The sequence below is a fragment of the Corvus brachyrhynchos genome, unplaced genomic scaffold (genome assembly GCF_000691975.1).
Source record: "Corvus brachyrhynchos isolate BGI_N302 unplaced genomic scaffold, ASM69197v1 scaffold101, whole genome shotgun sequence".
NCBI classification, from domain to species: domain Eukaryota; kingdom Metazoa; phylum Chordata; class Aves; order Passeriformes; family Corvidae; genus Corvus; species Corvus brachyrhynchos.
The window spans coordinates 11,278,674-11,290,229 of record NW_008237239.1 but is presented as its reverse complement, the minus strand read 5'-3'; the positions used below and the strand labels follow the sequence as shown (position 1 = coordinate 11,290,229).

The following is an 11,556-nucleotide window of genomic DNA, read 5'->3' as shown; positions in this document are numbered from 1 at the left end:
AGAGCTCTCTGTTTGTGCCTGTCTGAAGAAGCAGCTGATCTTTGGCCTAATCTTGCAAATTGTCAAGAAACTGCTTCTTTGAACTTTGGCCTGTTGACACACAAAGCCATTTTATAAATGGGTAAATGCTACCTCATTAATACTCCTCACAACTGCACAGGCAGGGAACAATTTTCATTTACACTACCCCTTCTTTACACTCAAACAGTCGATCTCTTATGTATTTCTGTCTGTGTTATATAAAGCCAGAGTAACAGCAAGCGGCATTAGTGAGAACAAGAATCAGGTCTTCAACACCATTTCATTGAACAAGCAACAACGAGTATAAGGCTACCTTTTTTTTTTTTGGTGAGTTTTCTTCTAATTTAAAAATAACTCCACACCAAAACACTTTCACAAATTTTAGATATTCCTAAAATATTTAAAAACACTGCACTAGAAGAGCAGCAGTTCCCAGCCAAGCTATTGTATACCTGTGCATTGAGAAAGAATAGCTGGTTGGACCACAGAAATCACAGAATCACAGAATAACAAGGTTGGAAGAGATCTCCAAGATCTTCGAGTCCAACCCATGTCCTAACACCTCAACTAGACTATGGCACCAAGTGCCATGTCCAGTCTTTTTTTAAACATAGCCAGAGATGGTGACTCTACCACCTCCCTGGGTAGACCATTCCAGTAATTTATTATTCTTTCAGTGAAAAACTTTTTCCTAATATCCAGCCTATACCTTCCTTGACGCAGCTTGAGACAGTGTCCTCTCATTCTGTCAGTTGCTGCCTGGTGGAAGAGACCAACCCCCGCCTGTCTACAACCTCCTTTCAGGAAGTTGTAGAGAGTGATGAGGTCACCTCTAAGTCTCCTTTTCTCCAGGCTAAACAATCCCAGTTCCCTCAATCATTCCTCATAGGACTTGTGTTCCAAGCCCCTCACCAAACTTGTGGCTCTCCTCTGGACACACTCAAGCATCTCAACGTCCTTCCAATCTATACCCCGTCCTCATGGCTGGTCTGTTCTATGGCATTTATAGCCCTAGACTGAAATACTCCCACATTTGATCTATTTTGTCCAGCTAATAATTATGAACTACAATATTGCATTACTATCAACTGTTTGAGTCACATTTGTGTGGTGAAGGTCAGTCCTCTTTCATCCCCAGGCACTTAGTTCACTTGCTTTTCACTTTAGGGCTCTCATTGGTACACAGGTTTTATTTTTGGCAGCATGCCTACTTTTAGTTAATTCCTTTGTCTGACATGTTGTTACTTCCCTCAAATATGCCTTTGCAACCTTTCTTCCTCCAGGTCAGGTGTAATTTCTGTTCTATCATTTACTACTGGATACAGAGTTACCTTTGTATTGCTGACATTCCCAGCAGATGTCTTTGTCTGACCCAAGTGCTCCTCACCACCTGTCGCCTTGCTTCCACATTTGGCTATAAATAATCCTCCCCTTGCTGGTTTGACTATAAATAATCCCCTCCCCAGCCTGTTGGGTTTTGGAGTCAGCTGGTTCCAATTTAGGCAAGGTAGAGCTTCTCTTTCCTTTACAGAGTTAGAGTTCCCTCTCTTTGTTGTGTTACCCACACAGAAATGCTACCACTGCACAAACTCACAGAAATGTATTGGTAGATCCCTAAATTAAATCTTTTGCCTGTTCATCTATGTTTTCATTCTAGCACCTCTCACATCTCAAAGTTACAGTACCATATGTACAAGAGACACTGGGCTGTGCTTATGATCAAATTGACCTCTGCTTGCCTTGCTTCCCACAGGAGGGCCAACATGTTTACTTTGTGGTCAAGTCCTACAGGGCACCCTCAGCTACATACCTTGCACATATGAATGTGCTTGTGGACCTGGGCAGGTCAGGTCCTCACCAGGATCCATCTGTTCTAGCCCACATACCCTCTGTAGGTGCCACAGTCAGTGTCTGGACATGAAGGCAGATGGGAGTTCCTAGAAACGAACCCAACATAACTTTCTGGAGACTCCCTGAAGCACGTTATGGGTGTCTAAAGTATGTGGACAGGTATCCATGATCTTGTGAGTTGTGAGCTCTCGTGACTGCAGGTTTCTATCAGCACAGGTGCTTTGCAGTTTTACTCAATGAGCTGCAATTAGATCCTGACAAACACCTGTCTGACATATCCAGAAACTGTTCCCTTGGAGCTCATGTATCTGGTGCTCAAGGAAACAGGTTTCTCTTCAGCATTTCTCATATAAGATCTGGCATTTTAATAAACATTTTGCACATTTCAGAAGCAAAGAAGTGCATTAAATTCACTTCAGTAGTTTGGTTGTGAACTGTACAGAGGAACATGGTATGTTAGTGTACATTTACTTGTTTCCCTTTTTAAAAAAGATAAGATGGAGGAATGCTTTAGTCAGACTAGTGTGGCTAGCATGAAGTTCAGAGGGAGTTAGTCTACATACCAGCAGTCAGGATTTAAGAGGCTGTCTCCTGACAGTTCCTATAGAAAGAAGGGAGAGGGGAAAACCAAACAAGAAACATTCCATCCTCCCCTAAAAAGGTGCAGCATGGAAGTTAAATCCAATTGAAAGAGGCACATGATTTTTCTTAATGGACTGTCTTCCATAGCTTTGGCACACCACTTCTTTAGGGAGTCTCTTTCACATTCCTCTACACAGCAGGTAGCTATACCAGGTAATAAATGCTGCTTCTCAAGGTTTTGGCTCAAGACTGTCCTACAAAGGATGAGGCAGAAAACAGGCAGCACCAGAATTTGACTTGAGAAAATATTCTGTGTTTATGGCATCCTTGGGAAAAGCAATGACTGCAGCAGTAGTAGTGGGCCACCTGCAGCAAAATAAGCAGTAAGTGAGAATTAAAGAGGAAAGAAAATGCTGACTGATTTTCTCAAAGAAATTAAAGAGCCAGAAAAAAGTGATGGATTTGCTGGGGTAAAAATTTTTATCTTCAGTAAAAATTTAGAGTAAAAGCAGAGATTAAGGAGTGACTAAGACTGTGGAAAAGAGCTGGTGAGAGAAAGCATAGTAAAATCTTCAGAAGATAGAGGTGTCTGTATTTATTTAATGGCATTATGCCACTTTACATGTAGTGAAAACCTATATTTAGTGCCATGTATTATCTAACCTAGACAGAGGCATTGTGTGATAGGGGTTAACGTGGAGAGTGCCAAATTCAGCAGTGATGTCCCTACATGCAACTGGAGGCACTAATGCAGCATAGCTGGAGGAACTCTGTGTGACCTTAAAGGCTGTACATACAAGTCTTGCCTGCAAAACCATGAGAACTTTTCCTGCTATGATTATAAACTTTACTAAGTTAGACTCTCACGGAGTTATATAACCCTATGTGGTAGTTAATGAAGTGCTGGATGTAAGAAAAATAACTGCAATGTTATTTTGCCCCTGGTATGCTTTGCCTTATAAGGATTGAACCTAGAGCTAACTCACTTGTGTTTTGTGATCTCTATCATGCTGCAATAATAATACCTAGCACTCTATAGCACTTCTCACTCATAAAAAGTGCTTTATAAACATTATCTAATTATTAATCTTCACAACAGTCCTGTGATAAAGGTATACAGGTCAATTTAATGTTCTCTTTTAATAAACTACTAGTACTTTATTAAATGGAAAAGTATAGAACACATTAAATTCACTTAAGAGAAACAAAAGTTAGTGAACAAATTGCAATTCTCCCTACAACATTCTAGATGGGCAATACACACAGCAAACTGTCAGTGATCACCACCTCAGAGGTCCACAGAGAACAGTCCATATAGCAAATACTTCAATTACCTAGTTGAGACTCATTGTTTTTCCGGTGATAACATGAATAACATGAAAGCAGAGAGACTCTACAAAAACAACTGAAGTTCCTTGATCAAGACCACACTATACTAAGTTCTACACAAGCAAAGCACAGTAGTCCCTACCCTACAGAGCTGGAGATCTAGGTATAACACCAAGGGGTAAGAGATGGGAAATAGGAGGAAATCAATACAGTTAAGCAACAGTCATCCCTGCTCATACTGCATCTGCCTACAGAAACATACACAGAGCAGTTTTACACCAGTATACTCCTTATCTCATTAGTACCCTGAAGTTCTCTCTGGTGATACATCTCAAGCTTCAGTGTTTACGATCAAAGACAGGACAAGAGTTTGGCATTTCGTTAAACACATCATACAACTAGTCCCATACTAGCTATTGTGAAGAAAATTAACTCTACCCAATCTAAAACAAGTACATTTACTCAATCGCAAACTGAGTTTTCCACAAGGTCACCATCTTACACAGTGCGTGGCATGGTGTCTGTGGGATGAATCGATGCAGGGCAGAAGGCTGCTGCCCAAGGATGAGATGGGCTGCCCCACGCATTGGTGACATTCAGTTATGTAATGAGAGAAGAATGTAGGGAGGGTGGGAAAAAAAGGCAATTTCCTACTCCAGGTAGTTAAAAAGTCACCTCAAAGAGTTTGGAGCCTACATCTGCTTTTTTCATAAGACAGTCTATGAGATGCAGGACAAGTTTCCTAAAGCCAAGCTTTTCACTCAAGGTCACCTACTAGCTGTATGTTCCTCATGTGCTCTGTGCCCAATTGAAACTGGGGTCTGCCCTGCTCAAAGTGCTGGTCACTCATGAATGCAGCTGAAATTAAAGGCAGCTGTGCTTTCAGCTTACCACCACTACCAATGTTAAGTATTATGCAAAAGATAGGAGCAGGATGTCTCCTGGATTCCCAATTAGTAGGTATTTTCAAGTAGGTGCCTTGATTTACTCTGCCCCAGTCTCCATCTGTCAAATGAGGACAGTAATTCCTCCTCATTTCACGGCCTGTTGTGAAATAACTTCATTAATGGTTTTTGAAGCACTGTAGTGTTGAGTGCTATGCAGAAACCTAGGAGGAAATTAATAGTTCTGTCTCTGGAGCAAGTTCTGAAAAGCATGCAATAAAAAGGCCCTGAAGGCACACACTTAACTGAAGAGAAAAAAAAAAAAAAATTGGATTTGATACACTTGAACAAAATATTTGAACTGCTCAATGAGTGACTGCTGTACTTGCATTATCCAGCAGATTTCATCCTGATTTTAAACTCTCAAGTCATAATCTCAGCTTTTATTTGTAAATTACCATGTTTCTAAAAATTCAGATCTATCCAGCTCTCCACAAATACCATAGCATGGAATCCTACTGATAAGCCTGTGACTCAATAGCATCACTAGGAATATTTAGAGTCGCTGTACAGACCTCAATCATTCCAGCTCATGAAATAAGGCAACAATAGCATCTTTCTCAACAGGAACCAGTACTTAAAGGAAAGAAGATCACACTTTGACAATAGATTTTGATGGTATACTGAAATAGCAAAAGAAAGATGCAATTCAAGGGAGAAAAAGTGCTCAAAATTTTACACAGAACAATGCATACTCACTTCCTTTCCAGAAACAACCAAACCATTTTGATCATAGTCTTTCCAAATGTTTTGCCCCAGGAGGAAGCCCAACGTGGAAGTTATCAACCCAAACAGTTAAAGTTTGTGAAGAAATTTATTTTAAAAATCCTGTTTACAATAATTTATGAGAATTTTCAGGCAATCTTGATGACAGTCAAGATTCTCTGCCCTACCTAGAATACACATACTCACACTGTTCTACACAGTGTTTTGCTTGCTGTGCAACTTATTTTAATTCTCTCCTAGCACATCTTCTTCAGTGCTGAGGGGGTTTTATCATTTATTTATTTTTATTACACACTCCCGAGCTGTTTCTAGGGAAGAATATTTTTCTAGGGAAGAATATTTTTCTAGGGAAGAATATTATTCCTTAGCTTCCCTTAAACAATATACAGATGACTAATCACTGTGGCACCCAGGAAAGATACGTCAGGTAAAGTAAACATTCTGAAAAGAATGAACCCTTGAGCTATCCCTGCCAAATACTCTTACCTGGAACTGTCACAATGATTGTGGTGCAACCAAAGGAGCCTTTGATGACTGAGGAGTTATCTGAATTAAACTGCTTGGTGAGGAGAAAAAAGCCTACTGCCAGTTTGTCTAAAGCAATGCCATTTAACAGAAATTATAGAACCACAGGGCTGCCATTCTTGACCATAACACTGAGGCTATCAAATGCATTTCTAAAAATGTGAGTGAGAGAAAACGCTATTGTCTGCTTTACTGCCGCTTGTTCAATTTGCTTAAAAAGTACAAATGCAATGGCTGGTTTTTGGCTGAATAACATTACACTAGTATGTTTTATAAGAGGCTGGAGCTAAAACTAGAACTGCAGCTCCCCCACCAACAACATAGAAAAAAGGACATTTAGTGCCCTACATACCTTCTAAATCCAGACTTTATAAAAATCAAGTGTGCAGAACAGTGCTTTATGTTTATGATTCCCGGGGTAAAGAAAGTCCTGAATATTATGATGTTACTCCCAATATGAAAGAGGAGGCAACCTTTTTTAGGTGTGCTGAAACAATCTAGTTTAGGCATGCTATGGTACAAACTACCTGTTCTTTGAAGTTTCTTAGAACTGTTCTTATGTGCATATCAAGTCTAACTTCTTAAATCTCCTTCCCGCCCTAGTGCTGGCTACTCAGCCTAGAAAACAACTTCCCCCTAATTTTAAAGCAATGTTTGCAATGTCCTCTCCATATTTCCACTTTTTGTCCCTAGCTGTCTTACTTTATGTGCTTCATCTCTATTTTGAGACCAAATCCAGTCATCTGAGTAACAATTCTGATGCCCTGAAACCTGTCGTGCAAAGCAATCAAAAGAGGATGTTGTCTGAATTAATGGAAGTGTGAAGCCTAACATATCAGATATGGCTGGCATGCAGCCTGTTACAGTGTTTAGGAGATCAACACCCCACCTCCCCCAGAGTCCCCACAGATTTGGGGGACTCACACTGTATATGCAGCCCAGAGGCAGAGTAGAGAGCACAGAGGCAGTTCCAGGGACAGCAAATGTCCACAGATCTCCCAACTGACAGTCTCCCATCCTGAACTACTTCTGTCAAAACTGAACTCCATCCTGTCACCAACACATCACTGGTGGAGAACAAAACTCTAAGCAAAATACTTGGGATAGAAGAGAGCTCACTTAACTGGCTACAAAACTGAATTCACAGCATTGAACACAATACTACAGTACAGTATTAAATATGACACCTCAGACAAGAAGTAACTGATGTCCCAGCAGTAGTCTTAAAACTCCTACTTTCTTAGGGCAAATTAAAAAACCACAAACCAACAACCAAAAAAACCAGCAACTTAAAATGGGCAGATTCTTTCTCCTCTTGCCACAATTCCTTACAATAGTTCTTCATCCACAGTGGTCTCTTTGTTATCAGGCAGCTAGTATTTCCCTTTTCCAGATGTATTCTCATATACTTTGTGGTACAGACAGTAATGGTTTGTTTGGTCCTCACAGGCATCTGGAATATAGGCCTGTGGAATGCAGCTGGGAGCTGCATATGCACAAATGCCTGTGCTGGAGCTGAAAAGACCAAATCCACTTCAAAGGAGGAATGGAGAAAGTCAGATAGTGGTTGGACAAGAAGGATGATGTGAAGAAAGGGAAAAGATAATGGGAGCTGTGGTTTGAATGTGACACTTATGAGAGGATTAATACAAATAATTATGACCAGCTAGCAACAGTGTCCTCTCAGGTGGGCTGCATCTGACCAATGTTAGCAAAAGCTCCTTGGAGCACAGAGTCCAGTATGAATTTTCGGTAATTTACTCTGATATGAAAATAGACCTAATCTGATAATATGCTGCTGTCAAGAATCAGTGAGAGGAAAATATCTCAGGCCATATTTGTCTATCAACTCACTCTTGTTGTCTCACATAAACTCAAACTTATGATCAGACACTTATTTCTTCATGGAGCCACCTCTGAAGTATACAGTTCAGTAACATACCTCAGAAAAGTAGCTTCTATTACACAATAAAGAGAAATGCAACCTCTTTACTTTTCAAGCAATTTGTCTCATTACTCCCAAATTAGAGTAACAACCCCTTTAAAATAACAGAATAAATCCACCCCTTTATTTGTTTTAAAGGCAGAGGAAGAAAACATCTTTTAATCTCCTCTATGGCAGGAGACAGCAGACTGGAGATTAGAGGGGTGTACATGTCCACAGAAGAGAGAAGGGAATTCACCCACAAAACTGTAGCTGAGGAAACAACAGCTCGAACTCCATCTGGCATGTGAGAATGACTTAGAGCCCTGGATGCTTGTGTTTCAATGAAGAGATTCAAGAGAGAGCTGATACGGAAAAAGGACTCATTTCTAATACACTTTTATGCCTTGGAAGTGGTCTGTCAACATTAGAATGACTTACAGCTATGTGCTGTATTCTCCAAATCGGTATTTCTCATTTTCCTAGTACTTCTAGAGCACTACCTACACCATGCTTTCCTGATCTGTAGACTGCCAATTTCACATTAATAAATACTGTCAGAAAATTGCATATAAACAGTTGCGTCATTTACCTATGCTGTAAATACACTTTGTGTCAGATTATCTCCTATTCAAGAACACTAGAAAAAAAACCCACACAAACAAAACAGATAGTTAGTAATTAAACTTATTTAAATAGTATCTTTTCCAGCCAAGTACCCATAAAACCTTCTAGTATCATCCTCCTGGCAGCATTCAAGAATAGCAAGGGCAGATCTGTAATGAAAAGTGAATGCCTGACTATCCTGAAATCTATTTCATATTTGATAATTGGCACCTTTCTTCCATTTAGAGTTTTCATATTATGCAAATGCTTGTATACTGTGAGTCAATGAAGTATAGAAAGATAAGCTTCAAGTACATTATGGACAATCAGCACAAACTAGAGCTCAGGATCCCTGGGCCTCCCTGAGCCTTTGGAAACAATCAAGGTTCATGGTGTTCAGCCATTGCCTCAAGGGAAATACACAGTTTCAGTGAGATAACACACTCAAAGTGACATGAGTTTTTGTAGCAAAAGTACGACCGACAAAGACCTGTCCTTCATAAACCAGCTTTCAATAATATGGTTATCAAATCCAAATTATACACTTTACAGACCCCAAATGTGCCCACATTTCAGACCTTGAAACAGAAAACCTGATTCTTACATAAGAATTTATTTATCAATCAAGTTTAAATGAGGTTCAATAAAAGTCCAACTACAAAAGGCAGCTCTGCAAGACACAGAAGGTTCAGCAAAACAAGGGCAACTTTAGCTGGTCTCAAACACAGCCTGAAGTAGGAAAGAAGGGGAGAGGGGGAGAGTGAGAGAGAGGGAGAGACAGCACCAATCTCTTCTAAAGAGGTGCACCAGTGACAGGATGGGAAATAATGGACACCAAGCTGCAACAAGGAATATTGCAATTAAATATTGTTAAAAGGGGAAAAAAATAATCGTTAGGACAGTAAAACACTAACACGTAGGACAGAGAGATTGGGCAATCCCTGCCACTGGAGATGTTTAAAACTTGACAGGACCTGTCCTGAGGAACCTGATCCAAACTGGCCTTGCTTTGACCTGAGAGCCTCAATTCTTGCAGACTCGCCTGAGGGCTTGTGGCCTTCACCTGACTCCAAGGTGGAGTGGAGCAGGCCTCTCCTTGTGCTCAGAAGAGAGTGAAATCTCCTATACCATGAAGCAAGTGCAAATTTTAACCTGGAAAAACCTTGGTCTTTTGCTTTGTGTATCAAACTTAATGGTGGTTCAAAGTATGTTAAAGAGTAATCAAATAACTGATAAATTGCCTAGACTGCTAGCAGGCAAACTGCCCCATCATAACGGCATCTTCACCTGAAAAAGACTGTGAAACAAGCATGTCACATGCTATTTCATAGATGTATTAAACTACTTACTGTAGTGGCTTCCTTAAAATCCAGTAAAAAGTGAGATATGGTACAGAACAGAGACAAACACCCTGCTGTGCCTACCTGGTTTCCAAACAAAAGCCCACAGAACAGAGAAGGAGAGAGGCAGTTTAAGTTCATAGTAAGTGCGGCTCCACTGCAGAAGTTCTGGAAACATCACATCATCTCAAATTCATTAAATCAATTTTCAGTTCCTAAATATTGGTGACAGATTGCCATACAGCTTAGATTATCCATTCTTTGTAAGAAAGGGAAAGCTTAGCTAATATTTCCCCAAGAAATCTGAGGGCAGCCTTTTTGAAACACTTTGTGTTACTCAAGAAGGAAATGAACACAACTTTTGAAGAAGTGTAACACTGAGGCACACACTGTTCACAGAAAGTGACTTGTCTGTGGTCTTATGGGCTGAAATAAGAGCCAGTTCATACTTCAACTGTGATATCAGAGGGCTAGGTCCCAGTAGGAATCCAGTCAACATAATAACACTGAAGAGAACATATTGTCTTATATGGGTTTTATATTTCCTTCTACAAACAGCTCCAGAGACTGTTAAATACAGAAATCAACCTAAAATGATCAAAATAGAGTGAACTTAATAGCAGATTGAAATCCATAAGAAAGTTTTGAATTCAAGATTATAGTGAATAAAGCACTAGAATGGATTGCAGGAGAGACAATACAGAAATGAAATGCAACCACTAAAGGTTTATGAAGCATCTCTGTTTTTCATTGTTCATTTCTTTTGCTACCTGACCTTCATGTTGCAGAGTTTCAGAAACCAGCATTTCACACTATCCATATTTAAAAGTGACCCCTACAGAATATTCTCAGTTTAAATAAGAGTTTGTGTTTTCTTGGTTTGGTTTGGTTTTTTTTTCAGTTGTGGCTTCTGTGAAGTGCCCACCAAGGAACCAGATCAACCATGCCAGTCTTGGTTTTCAGTACCTCTCCTTTCTTCACCTTCAATGAGTCTTACATAAACTTTTCTGGCTGGAACTATAGGTAGCCTACATCATGGGAAATATTTTTCCCTTACATTTTAGAATCCTATAATTTATAACATGAAATTCAAACCAATATAAATTAGTAATTCAATCCCTATATTCCAATTTAATGAACCAGAGGTTTCATTACTTTATTGTTTTGTGCCAGTGGACCAATCATTTGGTTTACAGATGGAATGTAGTTCTTTGTTAATAAATAAATGCATAAAAAAATAAAGGTAATCTCAATGCAATTATGCTGATATCCCTTAGGAACCAGAATGCAATTATTTAAAATATTATTTTCTTAGATTACTCTCAAGAAAATAAGGAAAGAAATATGAAATTTGTGTCCTTTTAACTTAAACTCATTTTGAGAGCATCAGCAGTGATGCAGATAGTCCCCAGTGGCAACTGAGAAGCATGTAGCCAGAAAATTGTTATTGGATTACAGTTCTGGCTTCATAAAATGTGGCTAAAGACCATTTTAGACATCCATGGAATGACCCATTGTCATAACTGGTATGACAAACAAGTGACAAAGTTACTCTATTCAGCCATTTTGAGGATTTTCCAGATCACAACAGTAACTTGGGGCTGTATCAGCTGACACAGTTTTGACTCAATTATAAAAATAACTCACAATAAGAATAATTCTAGCATAAATAATTGGATGTCTCCAGAGGAAAAGAAAAATTCCCACA

General features: G+C 39.5%; 1 long non-coding RNA gene across 1 annotated transcript; it reads left to right on the top strand.

Annotated features, from left to right (window-relative positions):
• The first annotated feature begins 514 nt into the window (after positions 1-514).
• LOC108445595 lies at positions 515-10,333 on the top strand. The gene is made up of 3 exons (XR_001860521.1): positions 515-612; positions 4,401-4,403; positions 10,323-10,333. It is a non-coding gene; the product is annotated as an uncharacterized LOC108445595 (long non-coding RNA).
• The last annotated feature ends 1,223 nt before the right edge of the window (positions 10,334-11,556 follow it).